Below are 10,868 nucleotides of genomic sequence, written 5' to 3'. Positions count from 1 at the left end.
TTGTTTAACACTTATCATGAAGACTTCTACTCAGTTACAGATAGACTGATCACTGAGATCATGAATTTCATATTTGGTCTCATTTGGTCTGGTTCTATACATTTCTTAGTGTGAATCCCGCTAAGACTAGTTATTAAAAAAACATGCAAAGTGACTATATATCAGATCTTAAAATAAAATCATGACTTGAAAAAAATGAGAAAGTGATCTCATTTGATCTCATTTAGTCTCATTCTTGATATAAAGTTACTATTTTTAGACATTTTAAGATTTTCTTTAGACTATTTTTAATTTTTTAAAAAGTAACACTTTTTGATAACACTCAAATGAGATTTAAAGTCATTTAAAGCAATAAAAATAATTTAAATTAAGAAGTGAAAATCATGATCTCATTTGAAAAATGTGACAAGAGTAGACAGTAAGTCTCACTGAGACAGTATGAGACTACTATCTAATGTTAAAACCGTGTAATGAAATCAGTCAAATTGATAATGAGACTATCAAACAATCTGATTCTAGTCTCAGACACGGTCACATGATCAGTCTAGTTACAGATATCTCAGAGCTTTATCACTATATTGTCAGTGATCTGAATTGAACTGTAAGAGTTCAGTGTGAACTGTGTGATCTCTAGAAGAATCAACACTTTCATGTGATAACTGTGTGTAAGAAAGAACAGACTTACATCTGTTAAAACAGCATCTCAGTCATTGATAGCAATCTCTGTGTGTTAAAGAAGATCATATCAATCATCTTATAAGTGATTGCAGAACTTATAAAGATAATTCTTTACAGTCTGAATTATCTGTTCTGACATATCATTGATCTCAGAGTGATAGACAGTTGATAAACAGTGTATAATCTTGAGAACTTAACAGATTCTTGTTCAGAGAGTGGTCATGAATTGACAGCTCTGATTCAATACTATAGATCTCAGTAATTCATGCATCTGATAGAATAGACTCTGTAGAAAGACTTCAGCAACTTGTTCAGTATTCATCTTATTACAAGATTTCAATATTATATTCTTACTTAATCAGTTCACAATGATCAGAATATTTCTATAATTCTTACTCTCAGAGAGATCAACAGTGAAGTTAATTATCACATCTTATCAGATTCTATCACAAATATTAAGTAGTTTCAGCAGATCTTTTCTACAGTTCTTTCATGTAATGATAGAAGAATAATAATTACAGTTTCAGATAAAATATCTGATACTTTTTAATATGTCAGATCAGTAGAACTCTTGAGAGATCATTCAATATAGTTATTTATAATCTGAGTGATCAATTATACAAGAATCATACATCTCTTACATTATTCAGATATGTAAGAGTTTAAAGTAAGAGACTCAGTGTCATTCACAGAATTACAGAGTATTATTATTATTAATTAAGTATTCTGAGATGTCAGTTCTTATACATAGTTCTGAAAAGAATCAGAGTACTTCTTAATATACTACTTCAGTGAGTGTTTAAAGAAGTTCATCAGTTTGAGCTGTTATATATCATAATTCATTCAGTGTAGATTTAGAAGATGTTCTGATCAGTAAAGTATGTATAGTGTTATAAATGATCTTATTATGATTAACTAATATCTTCAGATTCAAGAGCTGATATTTTAGTTCATTCAATGCATATCTATTACATCAGATAATATATCTTACTCTCATTATAAGAGAGTATCTGTCATCAAGTTCTGACTACTGAGGTGATAATGTATAGTGAAATGAAAATGACTTAATAGTTCAGATCATTGCATCTGATATTTAGTAAGCTTACAGATGATTATGAAATACTTGAGATTTTTATAATCTGTGATTATCTTAAATTTGAAAACACTTCAGAGTTCAGAGTCTCATTCTTCTAGATAGTATACAATTATGAGAAGCTTCTTATCATAGATCTCATAATTGTATTCAGTGAGACTCAGTTTCTTAGATATAAAGAAATATAATTATAAGACATCTTTATCATTATATTGCAATATAGCTTCTTCTGTGATATAGTCAGAGAAATCAGCTTTAACAACTATCTTATAATCAGAATCAAATATTATCAGTAGAGAGATATTAATAAACATCTTCTTTATCTATATAAATGCAGCTTCAGTATTCACTGATCACTGAAATACTGAGTTCTTCTTAATAAGTTCTGTAAGCTATCTTATAATATCTGAGAAGTTTTGTATAAATCACTGATAGAAGTTAGTAAATTCAATGAAGCTTTATATATCTTTCACAGTATATGAAGCTTCTCATTCAAGAATGATAAAGATCTTCTCAGAATTCATTCAAATTCTCTTATCAGCTTCTATGATAAAATCTAGATATTTTATGCTCTTAACTTTGAAATTATACTTGTTAATATCTATTGATAGTTCTGCTTTTTATAATTATTATAATTCTCTTTACATATATTCTTGATATTTCTTTCTGAATTCATTATTAAAGATGAGAATGTCATCTAGATATACAGATACAAACTGATCAAGAAAATCTCAGAGTGCTCAGTTGATATACTTCTGAAATGTACTGAGAACATTAGTCAGTTCAAAGAATGTGACTACTTATTCAAAGAGATTATAATATGTTCAGAATGCTGTAAGTTATTCATCTTCTTCAATAATATGAATCTTATGAAATGCAGTGATGACATCTAGCTTTGTATATCATTGAGCTCATCTAATATATGCTAGACTTTCATTGATGAGAGATAAGAGATGTGGCGGACTGCGCCTGATCAATCATATAGACTATTCCATTACACTTAACAGATTTCAACCGCTTCATTCTTGAACGTGTACACTCTGATTCTCAGCCACTCTCAATTGCCGATCCTCGGCCGTGTACACTCCGATTCTCGGCCACTCTTGATCACTGATCCTCGGCCGCTATGAACATGTATAGATTCTTCCACTCTGAAGCCTCATCATGTACACCACCACATACGTGTATAAATATCTACTTCAATCACTAATTCTTGCACTTTCTCTTTTTTTTTCTTCTCTAATATTTTTCTCTTTGTTATATAAGACCTATCAATATCATACTGATCTATTCAGTGTAGGCCTCTTATACTAGAAAAATGTTCATTGTCTTCTTATTAGAAATGATTATTCATGCATTGTCTTCTTATTAGAAATGATTATTCATTGAGATATTCAAACATGTAACAACATGTAAGAAATAGAGGAACAGTCAAATAGTTAAGCAGACACTGAGTTCTCAGATAGAAGCTTACTCATCAGTTATTCTGACTCTGTAACAAGATCTTATGAAGAGAGTAAGATCTTACAAAAGAATATCAGTGAAAGACTCAAGAGTTCTGACTTCTCAGATGTATAAGATATTTATACAATTACACTTTCACAGATATCACATATTTAATAAATGATATAATCATGTCTAATGACAATATAGAAGAACCCTTGAATGTGAGAATAGATATGATATCACAGTGGCTTCAAGCAATGTTGAAATTACAACAATAATAAATAGCTGATATGCATGCAACTTAATAACATCAATATGAAGAGATTTAATCATTATTATAACAAGAAACTCATGCAATTTCAACATCTACAGAATTAAATACAAAAGCACTGAAAGAATGCTTAGATACTCTTATATATTTCAATACTTCTGATCTCACTCTCTACTCATCATGAAGAATGAAAATGCTTATGAAACTGAGTATAGATGAAGATGTCATCAGTTTATTAATTAATCAAGATTGATATATCAATGAATGATTGAAGAATTACATGAAACAGAAGTTGTATTAATGAATGAAAGTATGTAAATCAGTGTTGTAAATATCTGATAATATTATCAAATATCTTGATATTCTGTTCTGAGACACTGTTATGTAATAGAAAGTATTAGATTGATTACAGAGTGTCTGATAGAGAAACACTTCTCTTATAATATTTATCTCTGACTTTAACACCAAGATTCTAGAAGCAGATAATCAATCTTAAGAGAATCAAATGAAGATTAGTATGCTTAAGAAGATATTAACTTTCAAACTCTTACAGACTTTTATAAGTGTAGACAAAGACCAGACTTATGAAGGTTTCTGCACACAGCTTCAGACATTGAATGATCATCTTATCAAGCTTAAGAGTATATAGAATAGTGATAGAAGACATTACATCTCAGTCACTTATACACCTGTACTGAAGAGGAGTAACAGCAATGATGCAGATGTCATGAACTGAATAGATTCAAATGTTTATACATAAGTGAGAGTTTTCACTGTTTGAACAGGTATCTGAGTTTCTGAGATAACTTCTGAAGAAGTCACTGATCAATATCAATGTGAAGTATGTATCAACTGTAACTGATCAGAACACATCACTTTCAACTGTTAATTGACCTATATACTCTCTCAATTGAGAGAAAGATCAGTCTCTTCTCATTCAAAGAATGAATCAGTGCCTATCTGCATCAATCATATTGCAGTGAAAGAAGATTCAGAAGATAACTACAAGAATGCTCTGATGAAACAGGGAAAAGATTAGCTTCTGTTCAAGAACACTTAAAACAGAAGATTGATATTCTCTAACAATGATAGAATTCACAAAGATGACATTCACAAGATCATGAATCTAACACAGATCTCTGTTAACATGTACAAAATGCTTTAAAAAAGAAGTTATTAACAGCAGAATCATATAGCAATCTATTTCATCAGTCTAATCAATATTAAAAAGACTCTAGAAAAGTTAATTCTATGTTACAATAACAGATTCTTGTATGAAACTCTCTTAATAATATTATGAATATCAAGATGTCTTCTGATAAGATAATATTACAAATATATCTCTCTTACAAGATTCTGAAGTGAATCATAGTATCAAGTTAGAGAAGAAAAATGATAAGAACTCTGAACTGTCATGAGATTCTCTTTATAACATGTCTCAAGATGAACTCCTTCTTCTTTAAAAGACACTCAATGATCTATTGAATAAAGAATTCATACATATTAGCAATTCTTTCACTGCAGCCTCTATTCTCTTTGCAAAGAAACCTGATAAAGAACTTCAATTCTGTGCGAACTATCAAGAACTGAACAGAATAATGAATAAAGACTGCTATCTACTATCTCTTATCAATGAAACTCTAGCTCACATTGAACAAGCTCAATGATTTATAAAACTAGATGTCATCACTGCATTTCATAAGATCTGTATCACTGAAGAAGATGAGTGACTTACAGCATTCTAAACATAATATGGCCTCTTTGAATGAATAGTTACCCTCTTCAGACTGACTAACACTCTCAGTACATTTCAGAAGTATATTAACTAAGCACTCTGAGATTTCCTTGATAAATTCATATCTGTATATCTCAATGACATTCTCATCTTCACTGATGAGTTCAGAAAAGAATATCAAGAAGATGTACAGAAGATATTACAACAACTACAAGAAGCAGAACTATTAATAGATATTGAGAAGTATGATTTTAAAGTCAAGAGTATCAAATATCTGGATTTTATTACAGAAGCTGATAAGAAAATTCAAATGAATTCTGAGAAAGTCTTCATTATTCTTGAATGAGAAGCTCTGTGTACTGTGAAAGATGTATAAAGCTTCATCAGATTTACTAACTTCTATCAGTGATTTATACAAAACTTCTCAGATATTATAAGATCACTTACAGAACTTATCAAGAAGAACTCAGTATTTCAGTGATTAGCAGACACTGAAGCTGTATTCATACAGATGAAGAAGATGTTCATCAATACTTCTCTACTAATGACATTTGACTCTGATTGTGAGACAGTTATTGAAGCTGATTTCTCTGACTACATAACAGAAGAAGTGATATTGTAATATGATGATGAAGATGTTCTATAATTATATGCCTTTATATCTAAGAAACTGAGTCCTGCTGAATGCAATTATAAGATCTATGATAAGAAACTTCTTACAATTATATACTATCTAGAAGAATAAGTCTCTGAAGTGTGAAGTGTCTTCAAATTTGAGATAATCATAGATTATAAGAATCTCAAATACTTTATAATAATCTGTAAACTCACTGAACAACAGATATAATAATCTGAGTTTTTAAGTCACTTTCATTTTACAATACACTATCATTCTGGCAGTCAGAACTTGATGACAGATGCTCTCTCATGATAGAAGCAAGATATATCATCTGATATAACAGATACTTACTGAATGAACTGAAAGCATCAGCTCTTGAATCTGAAGATATTAGTTAATCAAGATGAAACAGTTCATAACACTATACATACTTCTCTGATTAAAGCTGTCACTGATATCTCAACTTCTTCTGAATCTACACTGAATAAACTGTGATATACAGTAGCTCAGGCTGATAAACTTCTTCAAACTCTTATCAAAGCAGTATAATAAGAAGTGTCTCAATTCTCTTCAGAATTACATATAAAGACTGACATCTCAGAATGTTTAATAGATAATAGTAATACTCTGTGATTCTGTAAATAATACTGAGTTTCTCACTCTGAACTCTTACACACTCAGATAATATAAGAGATGTATGATTCACATATAACTGATTATTCAGACTGTGAACAACTGTATTAAATAATCTCTTGAGAATTCTACTGACCTGAGATATTAAATAGTATCAGATATTTTATTTAAAACTGTAATCATTATTCTTTCATCATCTTATAAAAGAACTGTAGAAAAGATCTGCTGAAACTGCTTGATATCTCTAATAGAATCTGATAAGATGTGATAATTGACTTCACTATTAATTTTTCTAAGAGTAAGAGTTGTAGAAACATTCTGATCATCATGAATCAATTAAGTAAAGATATAATATTGAAATCTTGTAATAAGATAAATACTGAACAAGTTGCTGAAGCTTTTCTACAGAGCTTATTCTATCAGATACATGAATTATCAAAATCTATAGTATCAGATCAGAGCTGTCAATTCATGAGTACTCTCTGAACAAGAATCTGTTAAGTTCTCAAGAGTATATGCTATCTGTTAACTGTCTATCACTCTGAGACTGATAATGCATCAGAATGAATAATTCAGACTATAAAGAATTATCTTCATAAGTTCTGCAATTACTTATAAGATAATTGATATGATCTACTTCTACATACAGAGATCACTATCAATGAATAAGATACTGTTTCAACAGATATAAGCCTGTTCTTTCTTATACATAGTTATCATATGAAGATGTTGAATTTTCTAGAGATTACACAGTTCATATCAAACTCTTTCAGTTCACTTCAGATTACTGATAATATAGTAATAAAGCTCTGAGATGTTTATAACTGAGTAGAGGTCTTCATAACAACTGTAAAACAAGATCAAGAGAACTAAATCAATGTTTACTAAGACTCTGCTGAATAATATAAGATAGAAGACTTGATATGATTGAATCTTAAGAATATACAGATCACATATTTATCTTATACACTGAATTATCATTATATCAAGTATAAAGTGATAGAAGTTCTAGATAGTTATAACTATTATCTTGATATATTATCAGAGATTCATGATGTCTTTTATACAAGCTTGCTTCACTGCACTGTCACTGATCTGTTGTCTTCTCAACTGACTTCTGACTGACAGCCGCCAGGCATCATAGAAGAAGATAATGAGCTTAAGTGAGAGATTGAGAATATTCTTGATAAGAGATTTCACAGCTGTAGCTGATAATATCTTGTGAAATGAGTCAGTTATAATCAACTGATCTGAACTCTGAGTTTCATGTTATTTAAAATAGCAGTCCTTGATCAATGAGAACTGCTTCTGAAAGAGAGAGGCTAATATGATGAGCTGCACTCAATCAATTATATAGACTATTCTGTTACACTTTACAGATTTCAATCACTTCATTCCTGAATGTGTACACTTCAATTCTCAGTCACTCTCAATCACTGATCCTCGGCCGCATACACTTCGATTCTCAGCCACTCTCAATCACTGATTCTCAGCTGTTATGAACGCGTATAGATTCTTCCGCCCTGAAGCCTCACTGTGTACACTATCACATATGTGTATAAATATCTACTTTGATCACTGATTCTCATACTTTCTCTTTCTTTTCCTTGTCTAACATTTTTCTCTTTGTTATATAAGACCTATCAATATCATATCGATCTATTCGGTGTAGGCCTCTTACAAGAGATAATGATATTTCTTTGTTAATCTGTTCAGACCTTGATAGTTCACACAGAATCAGAGTTCTTTACCTGATTTCTTTGCAAAGAGAATAGAAGCTGTGACAGAGAAGTTACTAATATATATGAATTCTTTATTCAACAGATCATTGAGTGTCTTTTAAAGAAGAAGAAGATCATCTGAGAACATGTTATAAAGAAGATCTTATAATGATTTAAAATCTTTATTATTCTTCTTTTTCAACTTGATACTCTGATTCACTTCTGAATCTTGTAAGAGAGATAGATTTATAACATTATTATCTCATCAGAAGACATCTAGATATTCATAATATTATTAAGAGAGTTTTGTATAAGAATCTGTTATTATAACACAGAATAACTTTTCTAGAGCTTTTTTAATATTAATCAGATTGATAGAGTAGATTGTTATATAATTCTGCTATCAGTGATCTTGTCAGTGATTCTGTCAGTGACTTCTTTTTCAGAGTATTTCATAAGCATTGACAGAGATCTGTGTCAGATTCATAGTCTTGTGAATATCATCTTCATAGATTCTATCATTGTTAGAGAATATTAAGCTTCTGTTTCAAGCATTTAATGAGATACCTTGTTCAGATAGTCAGACAAGTTCTAACATAAGATTATAATCAAGATTATTAACTTCATATGCATAGACTTCTTCATATTGATATTCTCTGTCATCTATGTTTAGCTTCATCATGTAACAGATGTAAATATCTTTTGAGTCATCAAATTCTGTAAGAAGTTGAGATTTTAATAAGAGAATATGCTGAAGGTTATAATATCTTACAACTGAAGATTTAATTATTATATAATGATATAGACTGCTGTTTATTATGGCTTTCATATTATACATGTTATTAATCACAGTAGATACAAGAATTGTATTCATTGTTATTTTCTCTTCAAATTATTGTCATCTGATCTCTTCAAGCTTCTGTTTGCAAATTTGAACAGAAGCTAATCTTTTTCCTGTTTCATCAGATCATCTTCATAGTTATCTTTCAAATCTTTCTTCAATGCAATATGATTGACATGAACAGATACTGATTCATTATTATTATTATTATTATTATTATTATTATTATTCTTCAATTATAGATGTATGCAGTCAGAGACTATGATATCTATCTGAGAATCTTTAGTTCTCAGGGTTTTTCCTATATCTATAGAGTCAACTATTATACATTTATCAATTTCAGATATGTAAAGTCAGAAAATTCCAGCTCAGAATATAAAAACTGTTTACAAATTGCAGTATTTCAACATCTTCTGATACTTTGAAATCATTTGAAAATATCATGACAAAGGAAAAGAGAACATAGTCTTAAAGATAGACATATTAAATAGATAGATAGAAAAGAATAGAAAGAAACAAGTACAGTAAAGAGAGACTATAATAAAATAAAATTATTAAAAGATAGTATATAGCTGTTTTAACAGACTATATCTAATCAATTTTCACCTCTTCATATTCAGATACTTCTGAATTCAGCCATTTTCTTATAGCTGCTTGAGTTTCTGATAGAACATCTATTAAGTATTTAATTCCTGTCTCAGTTGAGAATAAGAACCTCATATTTAATTGATTTAAATCATACTTCTTCTTTAATCTGACTCTGAGACTATTGTATAATGCATAATACATTATAATATGCCCAGGATTTTCATTCACATTGCAGAATAAGTACTCTGTTGAATCAAATCTATCATCAAATCTTTGTATATAGAATTTGAAATAATCATATTCTAGTTTCAGCTGAATTATAGATGAGAATATTTTCTTTTTACATTTAATTGAACAAGATTTCCACTTTGATTTTGTCTCAAATCTTGAATAATGTATGCTCTTCTTTTGTTTCTGCCAGCTTTCATTTCACTTATTTAAACAAGATTCTTTTATCTTTCTCTTTATGAAAGATCAGGACACTGTTTTTTGAATAGATCTGCTTAATTCTGAACTCTTTTTTACAGCTGAATCAGTCAATTCATTGGCATAAATATTCATATGAGCAGGAACTCAATGCAGATGAATTATCAGTTTTGATGTTCTTCTCTTTTGAATTTTCAAAACAGAGTTTAAAATCAGTTCAAGATTCATTTGATCATTATGAATCTGACTATTTCTAAGTCTTTTTAAAGCAGCTTAACTATCAGAGAATATTCATATCTCTTTCAAACTATTTTCTCTTTTATAAGATTTTATTTCAATGAGTTTGAAAGCTTTTACTATTACAAATAGTTCAGCATCAAAGACTTCAGATTCACAGTCTAAATTTCAGAAATCTGAGATAAAATTGATATTATCTTCAGTATAAGCAATGCCTGCGCCTAATCTATTCAAATTCTCATTTTTTGAGTCATCTGAGTAAATCAGAATAGAGTCTTTTATATTAATTGTAAAGATCTTTTTCAAATACTGTTCATATTCTCTCTCTTTAGATAGTTCACTTATTTATAAGTCTATGAGAGATTCTAGCTTTTCTCTTCAGAGAGATATCTTCTCATAATCAATATTCTCAACATTTAATGAAGAAAATTGATTTTTAATAAGTGAACATAGTCTATACAGTTGAGAGAGCATTTTCTTTAAAGTATTATTCTCATTTCAATTAAGAAATCTATTTCAATTCAGTTCATTTCCTGAGTTAACTGATGAAAATAAAGAAGAGACTCTTCTCTGATTAGAA

This window comes from Blastomyces gilchristii (genome assembly GCF_000003855.2).
Source record: "Blastomyces gilchristii SLH14081 genomic scaffold supercont1.13, whole genome shotgun sequence".
Classification (NCBI taxonomy): domain Eukaryota; kingdom Fungi; phylum Ascomycota; class Eurotiomycetes; order Onygenales; family Ajellomycetaceae; genus Blastomyces; species Blastomyces gilchristii.
The sequence above is the reverse complement of the archived record's forward strand: the minus strand, read 5'-3'. Positions refer to the sequence as shown.